This window comes from Canis lupus, chromosome 17 (genome assembly GCF_003254725.2).
Source record: "Canis lupus dingo isolate Sandy chromosome 17, ASM325472v2, whole genome shotgun sequence".
NCBI lineage: Eukaryota > Metazoa > Chordata > Mammalia > Carnivora > Canidae > Canis > Canis lupus.
Window position 1 is genome coordinate 2,588,897 of NC_064259.1, and position 22,801 is coordinate 2,611,697.

A 22,801-nucleotide genomic window follows, 5' to 3' on the forward strand; every position below is an offset into this window, starting at 1 on the left:
GCACACAGTTAACTCGTTTTGAATTTGAAACTCTATGTGGATTAGCCTCGGGAAGCAAGTGACAATCCTTAAGGCAGGGAACGAGCACAGCCCAGCCTGAAACAAATGCTTACAATCGTGGTCAGCAACTCACATGAGCTGGCTCAGCGGCTGGTAGCCTCTTCTAGGAGTGACATGGAGAGTCCCTGACCTCAACAACGTGAGTTAGAACATTGACAGTGTGGAGATTGATCTCAATCTGGATAGGGAAACCAGTCTTCAACAGCTGAAAGACAAAGCTGGTCACAGATGCCATGGTTTTATTTATCGCCTACCTGGAGATGCAAGTATGACAGGCCTCCCAGTTGAGGCACGTTCTTGGAGAATTGATTCAAATTCTTTTAGATTGAAATCCTATTTTGGAAACGGTAGTGCCAATTCTTGAGCGCATGGCAGTTAACAAAGTATTTCTCTAATAACTGACATAGACAAAAGCAGCTTTTTGAAAGCAAGGGAAACACCTTTCAAATCAGAAAGGTGTCATGCTAACACCATTAGTTCACCGATTGCTGCTTTTCCTGGTAAGTACTGACCTGGGATTTTATTCCTTTATCCTCACCCGTGGGGGTCCTTCTCTGAACTGAGAGGCTTCAGTGTGAGATCATAAAAGTCTTGATTTTTATCCAACTCTGGAAGGAAGATGCCTCATGGACTGAGGGAAAGACATTACTAGTTGAAGAAAATTTCTCTGATTCTCTTCTGCGAAGGGAAAAGAAATGACCCTCTTTGCACTCAGGTGAGCTTGCATGGAAACCAGTACCATGGCAACAGCAAGCTGTCCATAACCTGAGCCGACCTGGCCACAGCCCTGGACAGCCCACTCTAGGGTGGCCGGGGGGGACCCTCCACTTGGAGCCATCCTGCTTCGTCTGGGTTCTTGGGCTCTTCAAGGCCCCTGTGATCAGTCTTTCAGCAAGGATCTCCTTGGGTACCCAATGTTTGACTCTCCAGTACTATAAAATACCTAAAAGTTCTGTTTTGTATCTGCCTGTTGGGTGCCACACACATATGAGCTGCTTGGTTCTTAAGGCCTTGAGAATAATTGAGCAAATTCCTTGAGGAGAAAAAACAAATATATGATTTCATATTCAATCCTCTTAATTTTTTCCTGGAAAATTTTCCCTTTATACTCTGACTGCCTTAGTAGCTTTGATACCTAGTTTTTATCTCTTCAGCCCTGTGAATCAACCCATCTCTTAGGTAAATTTTCTCTCAACTTCAGGGTTTGTTGTTAGCACAAGGGAAAAATGATGAACCTCCTACCATGTGCTTTTATTCTCTCTGGGAATTCTTTGTTCTTATATTTTATATCCATACCCTGTCACTTAAAATTTATTTAAATTTAATATTACTAATATCAAATTTAATTGTTATATTAAGTGAAATTATTTTTATATTCTGTTTTAAAATCCTTAAACTTGGGCAGCCCGGGTGGCTCAGTGGTTTAGCGCTGCCTTCAGCCCAGGGAGTGATCCTGGAGACGGGGGATCGAGTCCCATGTCGACCTCCCTACATGGAGCCTGCTTCTCCCTCTGCCTGTGTTTCTGCCTCTCTCTCTCTCTCTCTCATGAATAAATAAATAAAATATTTTAAAAAATTCCTTATACTTTAACAAGAAAATTTAGTGCATTTATATATATTGGAATTATTAATATATTTGGATCTTTTTCTGTGCTCCATTTTTGACCCTTTTTATTGTCATTTTCTTTTATCAATATTTTTGTATTTTAAATTGAATATGTATTTTTTATTTTTGCTTTTCTCATTACATTTTGTGATATTCCTGGTTTTAATGTCATACTTTTTTCTTTTAGTGATATCCTTGAAATAATCCATGTGTACTTAACCTTCAAAAAAATCTGAAATTTATTGAGATGCCTGGGTGGCTCAGTGGTTGAGCGTCTGCCTTTGGCTCAGGGTGTGATCCTGGGGTCCTGGAATCAAGTCCCACATCGGGATCCCTGCATGGACCCTGCTTCTCCCTCTGCCTGTGTCTGCCTCTCTCTCTGTGTCTCTCATGAATAAATAAATAAAAATATTTTAAAAATCTGAAATTTATTAATATATTAATGTACATATTAGACTAGCAAATGATAGAACTTCCTCCTGACTTTTGTACTAATGTTGATTTTGTTGCTAGTATGTTAAGAATCTATTTAAAAATGCATGTATCATACATTATTATAATTAATGTTTTATTCAAAACACTTCTTTGGTCACCATTCTTTTTATATCTCAGACTTTCCCTAATGTACATCTTTTAGAAATTCCTTCAGAGAAGGTCTGTTGAAGAGTGAATACAATCAGTTTTTATTTACCTGAAAATGACTCTATTTCATCTTGATTCTTGGAAGAGATTTTGCCCTGTGCAATAACCAGATAGTCTAAGTTATGCATTGAGATCAAGCTGCCCTCAAATCTGTCTGGCTTAGAAACACAAAGGTTTGCTTTCTACTCCTGTGTCACGTCCATGTGATTCAGCAGGAGGGCTCTAACTCAGCAAAGGCACTCAGGGACCAGCCTAAAGGAGCACTCTCCACCTTTAGAATGTTGATAGTTTTGTCAAAAGTAAAGATAAATGGTGCAAGTGTACAACAGCTCCTAATGCTTCTACTCATAACTGACTGGCCCAAATGAATAGTATGTCCATACTTAAATTCATTAGGTCTGGAAGCCCAACCCTGCCATGTGTTCCAAAGGAGAGACAGCTGGAATGTTTGTTTGTTTTTTTTTTTTTCCAGAATCATCTCAATGACAGTCTTTGCATTTCCCATATCTCTTCAGCTTCTCTTGCATTCAGCCATTTTTTAATTTTTTGGATTTAGAGTTCATAGTTTTTATTTTTTGTTTTTTATTGTGCCAAAATGTTAGTTCATATCTTGGGGTGTTTTGTCTCTTCAGCAACAGAAGACTTATTTGGTAGATAACCTAGAGTTTGTTTACCTTAATCAAAAGCTTGTGTCATTGGGACTCCTAAGTGGCTCAGCAGTTGAGCATCTGCCTTTGGCTCAGGGCGTGATTCCAGAGTTCCGGGATCAAGTCCCACATCAGGCTCCCTGCATGGAGCCTGCTTCTCCCTCTGCCTTTGTCTCTTTCTCTCTCTGTATCTCATGAATGAATAAATAAATATATTTTTAAAAAAGCTTGTGTCGTGAAAATATTGTAGGGTTAGGCTGTGGTCCATTATTGGAAAGGGGAAGGGTGGGCTTATACTATGATTTTACTTAACAATAATGTATTAATGTTGATTTGAGTCTTAACCACTCGCTTGCACTTGTTCATAAAGACCATGAAGCTAAAGACTCATGCTTCCCAGATAAGTTTCATTGAATGATTCAATCACCACCATCTAAAGTTGGGCCAATTTTCATTCCTTATGTACTGGTGATACTTTTAACATGCCAATCATCATACTCTGATTCATCAACACAGATTCTTTGGTTTCACCAAGCAGCATGCTTTTAAAAAATATTATCAATCTAATTTGATTAAAATAAAGTACCATGTTCCAACCTATTTTTATTTCTGAGTCTGAACTCGCTCTGGTGTTATCTATAGCTTCCCTGTAACATAAATAACATAAATCCATCATCAGATTTAATGACAATGTGCACATAGAACAATTTTATTTGCACGAAAGATAACCCTTTAATTTGAAAAACATTAGGATCTTACAAGTTTTATATATATTCACTCATACCTTCTTCATGAGTTGTTCCTTTATTGAATTTTAGTCTTTTATTATTGTATATGACTTATCATTAAGGTATGTTTCCCTCTAAAGCCTTGACATTTGTGCTAGAATACTTATAATTTCAATGAAAATAACTGAATGAGTAATTATGAACTTTCTATTTCAATCTCCCTTCACTACAATTTAGGAAAGACCTCTCTCTGGCAGTTGTGGAATAAAAGAAAATATATTGAGCTAGAACTCAAAAGAGCAGAATGATTGTAAAGCTCTGTTTGTGGAATCCTCAAAGGTCACCGAGGATGTGGCTCATAAAATGATACAACGAGTGGAGCTTATGCCCTCAAATTTTCAACTAGAAGTCTTTTATTGATTTCACACACAATTTAGTGATTCAGCCTCAGAAATAATTATCAATTTTTTACATCTATTTGAAATATTTTTTCTTTAATTTATTCATCCCTTTAATAGTTGATTCTATAAAACAAAAACCATTATCAATAAATTGGGTTGACTGAGCAGTCTCAGGATGCTGGAATTTGTTAAATAACACCTATCATAGAGCTATAGCTTAAAGAAAAAGTAGCTATAGTTTTAAGTGGTAATCAACGTTAAGTGTCAGGATGGAGCTCCATTTACTCTCAGAGAGCAAACATACTGGAAATAGGACAAATTTTAGACACTGAGTATTGTCCTGCATCTCCATCTACCACAGCAATGCACCGTCATGGTTTATGATGTGGTTTATGGAGTGCTGGTGTCGGCCTTGGTTTCCACGAGTTTGCACACACTCCTCTTCCTTCCTGTTCTTAGTAAGACTTGAGTGATATTATCCATCAGAAACCCACTTTTAAGGAGGCCCTTAGCATCCTAGTCACCTCATGGTGATACGCTCACCAGGGACTCCATATACATGCCTTCCACTAAAGACTCTTGTCCTTGCTCCTGGCTTGGGTTCTCAATTGTTTTTCTCACTGTTTCTCCTGAAGGTCTCAGCCTGATGCTTACACAGTGGCTCTTCCATAATATACAAGGCAGACCTTTGTGACCTTATCCTATCCTCTTCAATGTCATTTTTTAGATCATGTTTTTATTGAGCCATACATAGTGACCTGTGTTCTAGTTTATTAAAGCAATAGGTCAGATGTTTGCCGTAATAATGTCTGTCTAAGTGACTGGCCGTAAAAACTCCAGCACCACATTAATCTGAAGACCACTCCCAATGAAGATGACTAACTTTACCATTCTCACCCCCTTTCCCCATATATTACAGGACAGCCTGCTTAAAGTTCTCGGATGCACTTTCTTGGGAGTGCAGTAAGATTTCTTCCTTTTCTTAGCTTCATCACAAGGTTTCAGCAGAAGATGAGGGGTGGACTTCTTTTGAATGCTGGAGTCAGATCAAGTACCCCATCTTCCAGTTGCTTGCCAGCACAGATTACCCTTTGCTGATCCTGATCCTGGATCTTGGCCTTTACATTTTTTATTGTATCCGATGTTTCAACCTCAAGAATAATGGTCTTCCCCTAAGGGTTTTTAGGAAAGTTTGTAACTTGGCCCTGGCTCCAGTGCAGATGGTGGGTTGGAAAAATTCCTCCTTGATTTTTAAGATCGTAAAGCAAAATTCAGTTTCAATGAGTGAATTCCATTAAAAAAAGGTAAAATAAATAACTTGGGGAGGTTATTTGCAACCCTAAAAGGTTTGAGGCATGCAGATTCCATTGATGCAATAACATGTACCAGGAATTCCAGCCAAATGTCTGGCTTGAGCATGAGTCCAACACTTCCCATAAAAGGAGAAGTCCCATTCTCCTTTTATTTCTCCTTTCTGTGACAATCTATAATAGAGGTTCGAACTGGTGTCATGGTGTTAGACAAACAAAATTCTAATGTTGCTGAAGATTGGTCTGTGACTTGGGCAAATGATTTACCCGTGGCATGCTTGATTTTGCATTTCTATGATGGACAATAATAACAGCATTATTGTGAGAGTTAAATGTGATAAAGCATGTTTAACATAGTAGTTGGCAAAATGTAAATCTGTGATGATTATTAATTATTGATTTAAAATATTTCCCTCAAAGTCTCCCCAAACCTGCGTCATTCTCCATTTTTTTTTAAGCACGTCATTCTCCATTAAACATAGTCCTGCCATAAGTAACAAAGCCTTATTTAGAAGGTAAACATGGTTCTCCATATTTAAATGGAGCCCCACAACGTCATCACCTGATTGTTGTGAAGACATTTAGAAAAATTGATGCTTAAAGAGAAGTTCCCTGTACGTATCTTCTCCACACTTAAAGTTGAATGCATGTTTGTGAGGGATATTGTTCTTGAACACTTAGTTTTAAATTTTCTCTAGTTTGTACCATCCATAATAAAAGCTCTCGGTTGTTGAATGTTAAAAGAAAAACTGTAGGAAGTTTTATAAACTTCAAATTTCCAATTTCATTAAATGTGTTTGGCATATTGAAGAGGTGGATAATTTACTGTAGAATATTAAAATGTTAAACGTAATGACCTGCACAAAAAGTTGGCTGAATCGTTGGAACAGTAGTTAATTAATTCTGGGTACACTGTCAACTCCACAGAAGGCTTCAGATAGTTAAAGTAACAGAAGTTAGTTTGCTATGATGGATAAGGTTCTTCTGCATATCAGAGGAATTAAGGCTGATTAGATTAGCATTTGCAAGGGTTATTCAAATTTGATACTTTTATCTAAATCAACATAATAAAGCTAGAAAGAAAAAGAATCAGAAATAGGTATAATAACATATGAAGCAAAGTTTTACCATTTTTCTAGTCTATGCTATACTTTGAAAATAGCATCTTGTATTTCTTCATTTTCTTACCAATTATAGCAAATGCTGATGTGTTTTACATGTAGGAGGAAGGTCATATTTTCTCTGGATATTATATTTTTAATCAAAATCCAAAACTTAATATTCTTAGAAATATGCTCACATTCTCACCAGCAATTTTTATGTGATGCAGTGCTTGGACTAGTAGAGATTTGGGGCTATATTCACCTGCATAAACAGTGTGGAATGAGGTAAATAAAGTTATTTAAAAAATGGAAGTTAGGAATATACAAATCTGGGAATACAATCTTTAACTACAAAGGACTATTATTTGCATACCAGTAACTCCCCAGTTTCACCAAATATAACAAAGAAGATATTATCTGGAACTGCTGGACCCATGAGGGGACTGGAGCCAGCACATGACAGCCTGAGGACACCTTGGCTCACCACCTATTTTGCACACAAAGTTTTATTGGAGCTCAGCAATGCCTGTCCATTTAGGCACAGTGCGTGACTATTTTCACACTTGATGGCAGAGGTGAGTGCTTGCAGCAGACACAGTGTGACCTGCAAATCCCTGAATATTCATTAATTGATGCTGAACAGAAAAGCCCTCATTCTAGCTCACCAGACTGCTCTGTGTTGTCAGAACAGATCACGGATTTCGAAGCAGCCACCCAATTGCTCATGCAGCTATCTCTGCCCAAATTCTTTTCTTGAGTTCTACCTGGGAATCTCTTCTTCATTCCCCAGCACAAATGTCCGACAGGTGGTCTATGTCATTCCTAAGCTCAGAAAATCACGGCCCCCTTGGTGTTGTAATAACACTCTGACCTGGGCTTTGCACTAAAATAGGATGTTGCGTTTCCTTATTCTTCCTTAGAGCGGGAGACTTGGTATAATTCATGGTTTTGTCTCCTAGAAACAAACAAACGGACAAGAATTTGTCTATGTTTAGCATAATGCTTAGAAAACACAAGGTGCTCGATAGATTTTCTGGTTCAAAAATCGGAAGAAAGAAGGAAGGAAGGAAGGAAGGAAGGAAGGAAGGAAGGAAGGAAGGAAGGAAATCAAGGAAGGAGAGAGAGGGGAAGGATGGGGGAAACAAAAATTTGAGGTAAATGAGTGAAATAATTAATTGACTCAGGCTACAGAACATTATCCCAGTAGAATGAGCCACAGTCCTATTACTTAAGGCATCAGTGTTCAAGGTGGGATGCACACAATTATATATTGAGGGAAATATCAAGAAATATATGTACATGTGAAAAGGACCTATCTATAATACCTATAGGATACACTGCATATTAATATATATCAAAACAATACTTACCTGGCAGGGGAGATACCTGGTTTTCCCAGGGCGAGGCTTATCCATTGCACTACGGATGTGCTGACCCCTGCGATTTCCCCAAATGTGGGAAACTCGACTGCATAATTTGTGGTAGTGGGGGACTGCATTCGCGCTTTCCCCTGTTTTTTTTTTTAAATATATATCAAAACATAATTCTAATATATGCTGTTATGATACATATGGGAAGCATATATAATACCAACATGTTTAGTTATTATTACAATTTTACTTTATTTAATTTATTATTTTTTTTAGAGAGAGAAATTGCATGCACATGTGTGACAGAGGAGCAGAGGGAGAGGATCTCAAGCAGACTCTGTACCAACATGGAGCCCAATGTGAGGCTCGATCTCACAACCCTGAGATCATGCCCTGAGCCGAGATCAGGAGTCCGACAGTTCAGCAACTGAACCACTCAGGAGCCCCAATTACAATTTTATTTAAGATACTATGGTAGTCTAACGTGATGAGGTTGGCATTACTTTATGGGAACAATAATTTTCAGCAGGCTCAAATGCTTGATTTCTCTTGCTACCACAGTGCTGCCAATTGCCTATATTTAACGAATTTACGTTTAACTGAATTTGGGTAGTAGAACACACTTACAAACTTAAAAAAAAAATGAGTTCTGAGGTTGTTTTATCAGAAAATGTTGAGCTTTGATTCTGTCCTATGAGTAAGTATAAGGACAAACCATTGAACTTGAGGAACTACTTTAGATGGTACTACAACTTTCTTTCTTTCTTTCTTTCTTTCTTTCTTTCTTTCTTTCTTTCTTTCTTTCTTTCTTTCTTGATTTATTTATTTGAAAGAGAGTGAAGGAGAGAGAGAACAAGCAGAGGGAGGGGCAGGGGGACAAGCAGACTCCCCACTGAGTGCAGAGCCTGACACAGGGCTGGATGTGGGCTCCACGTGCGGCTCCATCCCAGGACCCAGGATCATGATCTGAGCTGTGGGCAGACGCTTGACCCACTGAGCAGCCCCCCTCCCCAGCTCCTGAGGTGGTGCTATGGTTTCATTGACATGAACTCACAAATGGAATCTGTAGGACTACTTGCTGTGGTGTTGTCTAGATGGTTCCCGAGCAGACACAAGGTCATTGTCACAATTGCCTTCTCTTATATTTTTCACTTTTAATATTTTTTCATGGGCCTTATTTGAACATTCACTTGAGAAGAATTTGTTCAAAAATCTTGGACCTATAAATGTGTCAAAGGAGCATTTTAATTGGTTTGATTGGTAGGAAAATCATGTTTTGATTTCCTCATTTTCTCCATTACTTTTTCTTTTCTTTTCTCTTGTGTGAGAGTAGATGTAATTTTCTCTAGATCAGAGAAGACTAGTTATGGATGGTGTTCTAATATGATTTTGGAGTTGTTCTTCCATATGGAATTTACAGGGGACAAAGCACCAAATGGAAAATTGGCTTTTCATTCATTATCAGAAGATATGATACATTTCCAAATGAAGCTTTTTATTGAAGAATTCAGGACCTGAATTTGATTTAATAACTAAGGAATGATTATAGCTCTTAAAAATAATTTTGATTCCAGGGTACCTGGCTGGCTCCATCGGGAGAGCATGCGACTCTTGATCTTGGGGTTTTGAGTTTGAGCCCGACATTGGGTGTAGAGATGACTTAAACTAATACAAACTTAAAATAAACCTTAAAATAGAATAAAATGAATTACATGTTAAAAAAATGTCTTTCCTCTTATGAATGCCAGTACTCAAAGCAATCCTAAAAGAGTAGAATATCATAGAACATAATCTCTGTTATTATGCTGTCTGATAATTTTTAAAATTCATAAACATTTATTGGTTCAAAAGAGATATAATGATTTTACTAAATTTTATATACCAATACACTCTAATATACATATGAACCACCACTGTATCTTGTTATTTATCTGAAAATTTTCAGCAATTTTTTTCTGTTGGAAAATTGGCAGCCTTGACTACAATAAATAAATATTATAAAATGTCACTTCTCAATAACATATTTATATAAACATATATAAATGTATAAATATTTATATATTTGGAGATATTTTAATGTATTAAGCAAGTCAGGAGTTATATCTAAATTGCGTATTTAAACTTTCACGTGTTTGCTTTCAAATTTATACACAATGTAAATCACTCTTTTGGGTACACGGTTCTCAGTTCTGACAGGTGCACAGAGTCATATATCCGGCACCACACTCAAGACTCAGAACTGGTCTGTCACCCCAATTTTCTTGATGCCATCCCTTGGTTGTCAGCTTTTCCTGCACTTCCAACAGCTGTCGACCCCTGATGGTTTTTACCCAGCTACTGCTGTTTTCCCAGAATGCTGTAGCAGAGCAATCATAGATTATTCAGCCTTTTGAGGTCATCTTCCTTCACTTAGCATGACGCACATGAGAGCCATCCAGGTGTCCGTGTGCCTCAGTGGTTAGCCGAGCAACAGGCCATGTTCGAGCATGTCACCGTGGTCTATCTACCCACAGGATGGAGGACCATCAGGTAGCTTTCAATTCTTGGAAGTTAGGAATACAGCTGCTATAAATACTCATGTACAGACCTTCATGTGAGTATCCTCTAGTCTCTGGTTTGTCTTTCCTGCTTTTTAATAGTGTCTTTATAGGATAAATTTAAAAATTATGATGATATGTAATTCATTCATTTCTTATGAGTTGTGCTTTTGATATTGCACTTGAGAAGTCCTTGATCCAATGATACAAATATATTCTTATGTTTCTTTTGTTGTTGTTTGACATTTTATAATATTAGGTTTCTGATATATTTTGAGCTTGTATTTGTCCTTTAGTATGTTTTCACACCTTTCACACCTAAAAGCAATTAAATGCAAGCATGGAGCTATTTCTGGGCTTCCTGTTCACACCAGGACAGACTTCTGACCCCTCTGGTCACTACATGTGCTATGCTGAGTCCTGTGGTAAGGAAAATTAGTAACAGAAATTGACAGGAATATACCAAAAGTTGTGTAAGACCTTTCCAGAGAAGAATTCAAGCTCACTGGTATCAGATAAGAATTTTCGTCAAAACTGTATATAGTCCGATGATATGCCAATCAAAATATGAGCATGTTATTTTTGGCACTTGAAAATAATATTTTAAAAAAGATTTTATTTATTTATTCATGAGAGACACACACATACACACAGAGAGAGAGAGAGAGAGAGAGAGATAGAGAGGCAGAGACACAGGCAGAGGGAGAAGCAGGTTCCCTGCAGGGAGCCCAACATGGGACTTGATCTCGGGTCTCCAGGATCAGACCCTGGGCAGAAGACGGTGCTAAACCTCTGAGCCACCCAGCTTGCCCTGAAAATAACATTTTAATATTTATGTGGGAGGTTAAATTATAAAGACTGCCACCTTGATTTGAGAGTTAAAAGAGATACAGTTCACTTTCATTCTGTTGGTGTGGGTATAAATTAAGGAACTATGTCTAGAAATTCCAAATCTAAGCATTTAGTCTAATGAAAAAACTAAGTTTGCAAATACAGCATTCTATTAAAACACAATACACCAATGCATTAAAACAATTCTTTACAGATTTTTAAGATAATTATATATATATATATGATTATTAGATGTTATTGTAAGAATACAGTATATGATGTATATGCCATACGAAAGTATGTGTTATTGGTTATGTTGTCGGCAAGGCTTCCAGTCAACAGTAGGCTGCGAGTAGTCAGTGTCTGGGGAGGTCAAAAGTTATACATGGATGTTTGACTGTGGGGAGCATTGGTGCCTCTCACCCTATTGTACAAGGGTCAGCTGTGTGTGTGTGTGTACATGAGTATCATGCCCTTTCCAAGTAGGTGCATTAAAGGAATTATATAGTATTTCCACAAAGAGAGATATCAGCTGTCATCACTCATTACTGATCTACAATAATACTCAACAGTATATTTTATGTGAAACGGGAGTGAAAATATTATGTACATTATAATACAAAAGTGGATTTTTATAATAAGATGAGAAGATTTTATCTATCGATCGTCGTCTGGGGGACAGCTTCATGTATATTTGAGAAAAAATGGTGTAGAGTGGTGTGGGACCACCAGGGCTATACTCACATAGCAGGTGCTTGTCTTCAAAAGAGGGCAGAGATCATGAACATATAGATGTTTAGTTTATCAAGACAGGTTTGGACATGTCAGTTATGGGGTGTCAGCTAAGGAAGAACCAACTAAATTGTGCACAACAGAATGGTGAGACATCTGAGCAATATCTGGGAAGAAGAGGTCAGATATTGGTGAAGGAAGGAGGGGGGAGGAAATGTAGGTAGCTCCATGATCAAGGTTGATATTGTACTTGAGGGAGAAAGTAAATTGTAATGGAGATTTTTATGCTTTTTATTGTGGGATGTGTGATATAAACAATCACATTCATCTCCCCAGCGCACTCTGCAGTAAGTTGTGTGTAGCTCACCACCAATCCATGGCCGTGAAGAGTTTATGTTGCCAGAGCGTGAATGAGAGAATGTGCTGAATTATGAATCCAGGACAGACACAGCAACAGAGACTCTGAAGTGAGAGGAACACAGACAAGTGATGTGTTTGTACCTGTGTGAAAAAGTAAAGAGGGATCCGTGCCAGAGCTCTCCATGCAACACACCAAAATGTTAACAACGGTTGGTTTGCTACTTTCTGTTTCTTCTTTCCACATTATACATGATCTAATTTTTCACAACAAATATGTGCTTATAGCTAGAAAATATATTATTTTCCTTAAAAGATCTAATTTGGTGGCTTGTTCGCTGCTCATTTAGACTCTCATCAGTACTGATGGGGTGTGGATCCCATGCTAGGCGGGACGTGTTTCCTGACTTTTAAAATTTTACTTGCTTAAACACTCCCAACACCCTGGCCTGGATCTGAGGGGTCCGAGGTGCTCCTTCCTTTATCCTGGTGCACATGTCACCCCGCATCTCAACATGAAGGCATCCCCACATTCTCCTGTTCCCTGCCCCTGAGTCCTTTAGAGAGGGCTGCCTCACTCATCTAATCCTGTCTGGCTCTCTCCCCCTCAGAGGCCCCAGGTGACACTTGTGGTGTTAGGAGAACAGCTTCTACAAGCCTGAGCATTGCACACACATCTTGCCGGCATCTCTGGCAGTGCCTGTCAGGTCATGAAACATCATTCAGTAATTGCAGTCCTGCCTGGTGCTCCAGCCAGAAAATACTACGTAGAAAGAATCAAGTGAGTAGCATCTTGATGGCAACCAAAAATAGCCTGGAACTCAGAGTATTTATTTGCCCTGGGAGCTTTTGTTTTTAGCCCTGTTCGCTCCCCTGTTCCCCACATGACATCCTTGACTAGCATCTCACCAAATCTCCAAGAACCCTAGTAATTGGTTGCCCTGGAGCACAATCGCCTGTACCTGTGAGTTGCCCTATAGGGTCTCCCACTAAAATTTTGAATAAAGCACATGATCAAATACATTAATAAATATCCTGTGTATACCTCTCTATTTTGGTGACTACCTATCCAAGACTTTATGATATAACCAAAAAATGGTTACTTAGTTTTATTTATGTAGTCCTAACAACAAATGCCAGTCTTAATATTTACCCATAGAAAATGCTGACAGAAAGAGGTGAAAATGGTAATAAGAGCTGTTCTTGGATGGTACATTGATATACAATTTTTAAAAGAAATTGCCTAAATTTTATGCATTTGGCATACATATCAATCAGTCAGAGACCAGTCGAAAGAGAGACAACACACCAGTTATTTAAACAGAAGCATTTGGTGTACAGAATTGTTAACCTGATATTTCAGAATTAGAATAGCAAAAAGACACTACAAAGTAGCAATTGTAGAAAGCAGCTGTTACCCTTAGAGGTCAAGGAACAAAGGAAAGAGATTATAATTTTTAAAACATAGATGCTTGCAGAGGGGTAGGGGGCTGGCCTGCGTGGCTAGAGCAGAGCTCTGTATAGAAAGAGCTGTGCACTTGATGTAAGAACCTCCGGAGCTTAGAGGGATTGCAGAGCTGCAACCTTGACCTCTGCATTGTTGGTTTATCTTCAGAGGGTGCAGTAATGGGCGGGAGCCATCTTTTACCCTCCTCTGCACCACACCATCTCCCTCTGGTGCTCACTGTTGGCTGCACCAAGGATGGAGCTCGACACCCAAGGAAAGAAGTGGTTGTCTGAGCCTAACCCCAAATCCCAAGATAGGGAAGCATGGGTTTGAAGCTTAGGACAAAAATGTAATACTTGGCAGAGAGTATATCACTTCAACTAAAAAAGCAGCTCACCCCACACTTTATTAAAGTCAACAGACCATTTAGTTCTTGGATGGGAGACTGCACACAATAGATGATCACTGACGGAAATCCAAGGTTACTTGGCCACTAACAAGCTAATTGGAATAGCAAATGTGATATAAAATCTCCTTGCACAACGTCTAATTTATTAAAAAAATAATAGACCTTCACGGAATGGGAAGTCTTGGGAAACCATTATGAGATATAAATTTGGAGGACTTGGTTTCCAGAAGTTGAGAAAGAGAGTAGGATTTGGTGATACTTTTCACATTTTCAGAGCTCATATTTTTTCTGCTTGAAGCTGAAGTGGTTTGATCGGTGGGTGACCGTGTTCCTGATTTGACCCACGTATCAGGGAACGAATACACAAATGCACAAGATAATGACCACTGGATTTACACAGAAGCATCCATCAGGGTCCAGGAAGGAATCGGATTCCCTGGGATCATTCAATAAGCGAACCAGGGTTCAGGGACCAGATAGGGCTGTAGACATAAACAAAGGAGCAAGAGAACCCAGAGATGAGCTACTGCAGGCAACCATCCCCTGGGGACAAAAAAAAAAAAAAAAAGCACACAGATAATCTGAAGAGGAGGTGCCTCCTGGGAAACTGCAGTGCGGGTGAACACTACCATTGCTGGCACTACAGCGCTACAGCCAGGAAGGAGTAAGAAGGAGAAATCTCGAAGCTCCCTCCAGCCTAGGCATGTGCTGCCAGTGCTCCCGGGGGCCGACCCCAGCCACCCGACACCTATCACGGTAGCCGGGGTGATGCCGAATAATGCAGTAGCCTTTCTGTGTAGAGGTCAAGGCAAGCAAGAGCAGAGATTAATTTAGAGCCAGGATGATCATCAAAACCACTCCAGGTTCCCTGTCCACCATCACAGCCTTCCCTTGTGAAGGAGTAGACTCCTGTCCGCAGGTCGTGACTAGTTCACAGGATAAGAACTGGTTTGGATGATGGAGGGGTTTTATGTTCTGCTGACAGCTAGGATCTGTCCAGATTTCACATAATTTTTTAAAAAGAGAAATATTATATTGCCTATGATTAAATTATCTATTCATTTTTATTGAATCACAAAGTGCCTATCATAAATTTTATACATTTCCTGTGAACACAAACCACCACCTCCCGTAAAGGGGGGCCCTAAAATAGGATCTTTCGGTCAATCTGCCAACAGTGAGTGGCTTCGTTGCTGGACAATGAACAAGATGAATTGTGGCAAATGCAAGCAAAAGGATTAGGAACAAAATGCTTAAACAAATATTTTCTTTGTGTTTCATACAGAATATTATTTATAAATGTGTTTGAGAGACACTTACAGTTAGATTGCTTCAGTTTGAGAAGGTTTTTTAAGAGAAATTTCTAGTTAGCAGGTGCAATCGTGACATTCCTTAGTGCTGTTTATTAACTATTTCCAAATCACTGTCTTCTAGGAACAGATGAAGACGGCAATTTCCTTGTGCTTTCCTTTGGCCAATAAAATGTGAATGGCAGTGCCATGTTCACTACTGGGCCCATTTGAAGACTCCTCCCAGTGCCACAGCGAGCAGCAAGTCCGCAAAGACTGGCTACTGCACCGGCTCAGGTCCTTAATAAGAATAATGCGAGAAAGAACCCCAGGGAATCAAAGTGGATGTGTTGTTTGAAGCCACCATGATGTGAGTTGGTTCACTGCCATGTAATTTAACTTGTGCTGTTTGGTACAGCAAGTGTTCAAACCAAAAGCAGCTCACGCTTAGAGAGCCTGGCATCAACTAAGGGTGTGGTAGCAATGTTAAGACCAAGCTCTTCACGGTAGTAGCTCCATGGCTTGAGAAATTGGCCTCCTCCTCCAATCCTCCACTTTGCCTCACATTTTATAGAATAAAAAAAACTGAAGCATGAGGGACTGTGGATCATGGAGGTTATTTATGTGTGCAGCTCTCGGTTGGTATGACGCTGCCGTCTGCCTGCACTCAGCGAGCAGCTCTGTGGTTGATGGGGGATGGGCTCCAGGGTTCATGCAAAGGGGGAATTCGGTAAACATCACCTGGGAGGGGAGAGAAGAACATTTTTGACTTCTTGTAACATAAATAGTATCTATAACTTTTCAGGTTAGCCTGAAGTCATTTACATTTCTGTAATTTTATTTTTTTCTCTTATTTATTTATTTATTTATTTATTTATTTATTTTTAAAGATTTTATTTATTTATTCATGGAAGACATAGAGAGAGAGAGGCAGAGAGAGACACAGGCAGAGGGAGAAGCAGGCTCCCTGTGGGGAGCCCAATGCGGGACTCAATCCCGGGACCCTGGGATCACGACCTGAGCTAAAGGCAGATGCTCAATCACTGAGCGACCCAGGTGCCCCTTTCATTTTTATTTTTTTAAATTTAAATTTACTTAGTTAACATATAGTACATTCTTAATTGCAGATGCAGTGTTCAATATTTTATCAGTTGCTCATCCCATCACGTGCCCTCCTTCCTGCCCGTCACCCGGTGACCCCATCCTCCCACCCACCTCCCCTCCAGGGACCCTCACTTTGTTTCCTAGAGTCAGGAGTCTCTCATGGCTCGTCTCCCTCTCTGATGACTTCCCATTCAATTTTCCCTTTGATTCTCTGTGCTGTTTCTTAAAATCCACATATGAGAGAAACCAGACAATGATTATCTTTGATTGATTGCTAAGCAATCTAAAATATTTGATGAGAAAGTGGAAGATAAATGTACGTAGGTGATACATTTTTCTGAATGAAGGAAAGTAAGGGATGAAAATTATTTGCCAATGTCTCTCCCACTTTACTCCTTTCCCCGGCACTCCGAGTTGTACCCGGAACTGGCTACCCGGCTGGAGACTTCCACTTTCCAATCTGTGACTGGGTCTGGTCCTTCAACTATTGGTAAATGGAACCATATATACAACATCGGAATTATGTCTTAAAAGAAGTGAATACCAATTCCGTGGTCTTTTCTGCATTCTTGCTGGCTGAGATGCAAAATGAAAAAACAAAACATAACATAACATAATGGGAGTTAAGCTGGAATATTCAATAAGATCTAAAAACGGAGCAAAATAAGCTATGTAGTTTATGTCAAAGTAATTTGGAGTCTCTCTCTTTTATAGAGGCTTAGATTGTGCTTATATGAAACTAATCACAGCAAACACTATAAGAAAACCAGTGCGTGCCTATTATTGGCCGTGGCCACTGTTGATTTTATTATTATCATAATATGACTATTAGTAAACTTCAGGCACAGAGGGTCGAGTTAATCATTCTCCTCAGCTCATGATCCTTTATCATTATTGATCTACTTGTTTTATTTCCTACCTCGCTGTTTGTGATATCGGGGGCTATTTATTTCTTGTCTCTGTGCGTCCATATTCTCCTTTGTAAAATGAAGGTAATAATAACTCCATTCTCTTAGTGCTGTTCTGAGGATTAAAAAAGTTAATTTGTGCAAAGCACTGTATCCAGTATATAGTCATTGCTGACTATCATTTTTATTGGTTATTACTATTTGTTTCTTTGTGTTCTCACTCCGCAATCCCATTTCCTGGGCTCCCATAGGCAGTCTTTCTAATATGGTAACGTGTATCGCTTTGTTCATATCTATTCTTGCAAAGTCTGCATTATTGGTTTATATGCATTATTTTTAATTTATGTAAATGTCATTGCACTGCAGAAACCAGCAGTAACGTGGTAAGATCCTCTCACATTACTGGGAGAACGTCTGGCTTGTTTTCTCTTTCTTTCTTTCTTTCTTTCTTTCTTTCTTTCTTTCTTTCTTTCTTTCTTCTTTTTCTTTTTCTCTTTCTTTCTTTCTTTCCTTTCTTCTTTTCTTTTTTAAAAATATTTTATTTATTTATTTGAGTGAGACAGAGAGAGAGTATGCACAGAGGGAAGGGCAGAGAGAGAAGCAGACTCCCTACTGAGCAGGGAGCCTGAGGTGGGCTCAATCCCATGATCCTGAGATCATGACCTGAGCCCAAGACAGACCCTTCACCTAGGGAGTCACCCAGAAACCCCAAGTCTGGCCCGCTTTTTTGAGCTGGTGCGTATGACTGTGAGGTGTGTACCCCCTTTGTGTCTCCTACCCAGTCCCCCAGTGAGAGATGCTGAGACCAGCCGGTTCCTCACCAGCACAAACAAGAGTGTGATGAACTGGGGTGAGAAGGTCCATTCTGGATCTGTTTGAGACCTTAGTGTAATGTCTGTGGGTAAGGAGTCTAGGGCAGGACTGGGCCGGGCTTCCCCCCAAACTCGGCCATGTGCTGTGAGGTTGCTCATCAGAACGGCTCTGCAGATCAGTTCCCACCAGCACATGACTGTTCTACATCCCCTTCCGTGCAGACACTTTGCATTCCCCAGCTGTTGAGCTACTGACACCCTGCGTCCTTTAGGGAGCAAAAAGGCCCAGAAGAACATTACCTCTTCACAATCAGGAAAACCCAGAACAGTTACAGAATCCTCGTGCTTCTTTTGAACCCTTCAAAAAACTGGGGTCCCCAGGTGGAGGCACGGATTCTGAAGCACAGCAAGGGTGCTGGGAGAAACTAGACCCATGGCCTGTCTCTGACAGACAGGTGGCTGACAGGTGGCTGTCACCAGCAGGGTGGAGGGAAGGAGAGGAAGCCACCCACCGAGGGGCTTGCTCCTAGGGTGGGCTGGCTCGCTTCCAACCTCCCTCCGTCCCTAGACGGGGAGGACGGATCGTGGCCCTGGGAACGCTGTCCTCGGCACATCCCAGCTTGGAGCTCGGCAGCCCAGGCCGGAGAAGGGGGCTCTGGGGACGCGCTTCGTCCCTCTGCGAGTGTCCTGCAGCATCTCCCCGGGCTCTGCCGCTGGCCCCGCAGCTCCCCCCTGCACCCTCCCATTAGGAGGAGTCTGTGCTCTGAGCCCGTCCGTGGACGGCTTCGCCAGGAGGCCAGGATAAGGCCAAAAATGCCTTATGTGTCAGAAAAATTCAATCAGAAAGAGAAAAAGCCTAAAATTGAAACTATGTTTATAATTACATAATGAAAACACTGTCAAATAAATTGTGACACAGTGCCCAGGCTGCACATCCTGGGGATATGTTCTCAAGAAGAACTATGTAATGTCATACAGTTTTTTATTAGAAGTAATATTGCCTTAGAAATGTCAAAATCTTATATACATATATATAATAATAATTGTAAGTAACATATAATAATATAATTATAAATATGTAATAATTTAAAGTATATTATAATTATGTATATTTATATATAATATATAATTATATATAATGTCATGTAAATCATATTATATATAATGTAAAAATATAATTATAGTATAATTATAAATGCATACTTACACATATATCAATGTTTTAGGAACCGTGATTTTTTAGTGTAAGAGACAACAGGTATAGGTATGTGGGGAATACTCCCTGACATGAAATTTGCAGTGGGAAGAACAGCACCAGTTCATAAGGGTGTTTTGTTTTTCAGCTGTAGCTTCTCCCCAGGCCTGTAAGCAGTGACCCCTCTGCAGCAGGGAACAAGTGCCTGGATCTTAGATTCTAAATCTCATTCCTCACAAACAGGCACTAAGCCTCCTCAGAGAAATGACGGATTCTGGCTGCAGGGCAGGGAACACGCAAAAAAGTCCTTTTGAGACACCCTTTACATGCCAGTGAGCCCAAGAGTATCAACTATTGAAAGGGTCATGTCAAAGGGATGCAAAAACCATTTGTAAGAAGCTTCCACTGCAAACTCAGTGCGACAAATCGAACATTAAAAATAGTTAATGGTAGGCTTTTCCCATGAACAGGTAAGAAGCCAGGAATTTGCTGAGAAACTCAAAAACGAAAAGCAGAACTAAGAGAAAACAAACAAGCAACACTTGGTTTCTACCAGAATGCCATCTAAAACCCATAAAAGTCCTGATTGATGAGAAACAATAGATTCAGGCAAAAAAAAATCATCAGTGAAAATCTGCAAAATTTGGGGGAAGGATGACTCAGTGTCGAAGCATTTCCTCACATATTCCTTAGACACTGAAAAGAAACATGCTGTCCTCCCGTGCAGAGTTGATGGCAGAGCTGAGCATGATTGGTCGGGAGGAGGCAGCGGGACACACAGCTCCGGATCTGCTGTAGAAGCAGGTGCCCCATGTCAGCATGAGAGATGCAAGCCAACCTGTTAACTATGCATCTACTGGACTTCTGGACCAGGCCTGGCAAACTTTCCCTGCAAAGGGGGCAGAAAAGAGAGATCTGTGGGCCCTATGCCCTTTCTTATTACTCCTCAATTCTGTCAACACAAAAGCAGTCCTAGGCAATATGTGTTTCAATAAAACTTTATTCACAAAAACAGGCTGGAGACCAGATGGGCCCTTGGCCATAGTGTGTGATTGACCTCCTAACTTCCAGCTCAGAGAGACCACAGGAGATTGAAGAACAAGTCGAATGACACCAGGAGGAAACCGGGAGCACAGAGGGCTGGGGCATTCTGCAAGGTTGTGGACCACATTTACATACAATGTGATTCAAATCAATCAAACAAATGCAAGGGAGAGGTCTAGTCCATAAAAAAGATTAAAGAGGCATAACGATGGAATCCAATGCATAGGCATTAATTGCATTTCCATGCAAAAGAAAAAGAATAAGAAAAAAACTAAGAGATATAGAAGGCATTTCTGTCAAAATTAGGGAAATATATACACAGGTTGGATATTTTATGGTTACCAAATTCTGTTATTGTTGTTACTCTTGCTAGATTTGAAGTGTCATGTGTTTATGTGAGAGAATGTCCTTGTTCTTAGGAGGAACACAACAAATTTTATAGGAATGAGGGATCCTGATGTCTGCTGCTTATTTTAAATGGTTTGGGAAAAAATATACATGTACAAATATGTACATTTGCCTAAATATAAACCATTTTTTATATGTACTTAATGTATAAATATAGAGTGGTCATTTTCCTTCTTACTTCTGATCTATTTTACATTTTTCAATGTAAAAATGTAGGAAAAACACATCTAAGGAAAAAGAAATCACTTTTACTCTATTATTCCAGAGTCTTCTTTATCACTTTTCTCCCCAGAAAGCTCAGCACATCCTCAAGCCGGTCTCCCCGGTACTTTGGTTTTCCAAGGTGCTTATTTATACAAGCACCCCCAGTCCATGTCCCTCAGGAGACAGTTTTTTACCAAGAAAAATATAGTCAGAGGCTTACAGAAGCCAAAGAAATGAAAATCTATATCCTCTTAATATGCCACATTATCAGGGAAATGTGTGAATGTTTTTGCTGGGGAAGGAAAGAAGAGAGGATTAAACATCTCGGGAGCCAGTCGGAAGTGTCAGGCGTCCAGACAAAGCCAGTCAGAAATGAAGCATTTGCTTTTCTTAATCACCAAAATGTGCTGCTGGAAATCTTTGAACCTAACCTGGATCCCAGCTGCTTCCTGAAAGCTCTCTGATTCTCTCATGACCCATCAAAGAAAGGGGCAGCGTCCCTGCCCCACTAATTTTGATTTTTGTACAGAGAAGAAGGATGGTTATTTTTTTCTTTTTTCTGTTTCTTTTCTTTTCTTTTCTTTTCTTTTCTTTTCTTTTCTTTTCTTTTCTTTTCTTTTCTTTTTTCTTCTCTTCTCTTTTCTTTTTTCTTTTTTCTCTTCTTTTCTTTTCTTTCTTTGCTTGTCAATTTGTCAATGCTAATCCCGGATGGAATTCCAGAGATAGGCAGCCACTATCATTTTGTAGACAAGACATACCTTCTAGGAAACATCATGCAGAAAGGGAAGGAAATTAATATGGGTTAGTCGCCTGCTGCGTGCAAGGAAGTGTACTGCAAACAAACATTTCTATCTTGTCGTTCCATCTTGTGGCAGTCCTGGAAGCATGAAGTGTCCCCTGCTACTCTCTCCCAAAGGTCCCCCCCACGCCATTCTGCTTTCTCGTTCTTTCCAGACATGGGCCTGCCTCCTGTTGGACCCATCACCAGAGCTTCCTCAGCTGCCGCAGGTACGGGGTAAGCAGCACTTGTCAAGCAGAGAGGACAGCAGAGGCGCACGGGCCACCGTGAGTTACAGAGGCCAGACTGGTGCTGTGGTCAAGCTCAGTGGATGAGCCCGCTTGTGGTTTCCCAGCTCAGAGGGGAGCACGAGGGCCAATCCTGTCTGTGAAGCTGTGTAGCTGTGTGCCTTTTCTACCTGGCGTGACCCTGGGCCAATTACTCCGATCCCGGAAGCCCCAGTGACTTGGCCTCCCCAGCCTAGGTCTCAAATTCACACTGTTACTCTTTGAATTGTAAAATCTGAACCGAGGGTTGGTTAATTTGTGCACATCCTTTGCTGTAAGCGTGCATGGAGAATCGTGCCAGAAAAATAAAAGATTTCATTACACCTTTCTCCCTTTTCAGAGAAGGATACAGCATGACAAAGATGAGCTCTTCGGCTCTTCGCTTTTTAGGAAGAAAGATGTTGATGTATTAAAATGGGAAAAAGGAGAGCTGAACACTTCTTAGATTAGAATATTCTAAACTGTATGTGATTGTCTCCTATGTATCGATTCATCTATCAGAGAGTTACGGGCCATATGTAATTATATACTGTTGTGTCACCCCAAAGTGATGGTGTGATCATTCTCTCTCTCTCTCTCACATGTGAGTCAA

The 22,801-nt window shown here is 40.0% G+C and overlaps 1 pseudogene; it reads left to right on the forward strand.

The window, feature by feature from the left end:
- Positions 1-7,859: 7,859 nt before the first annotated feature.
- On the forward strand, positions 7,860-8,010 carry LOC112665149 (U1 spliceosomal RNA; annotated as a pseudogene).
- Positions 8,011-22,801: the final 14,791 nt, after the last annotated feature.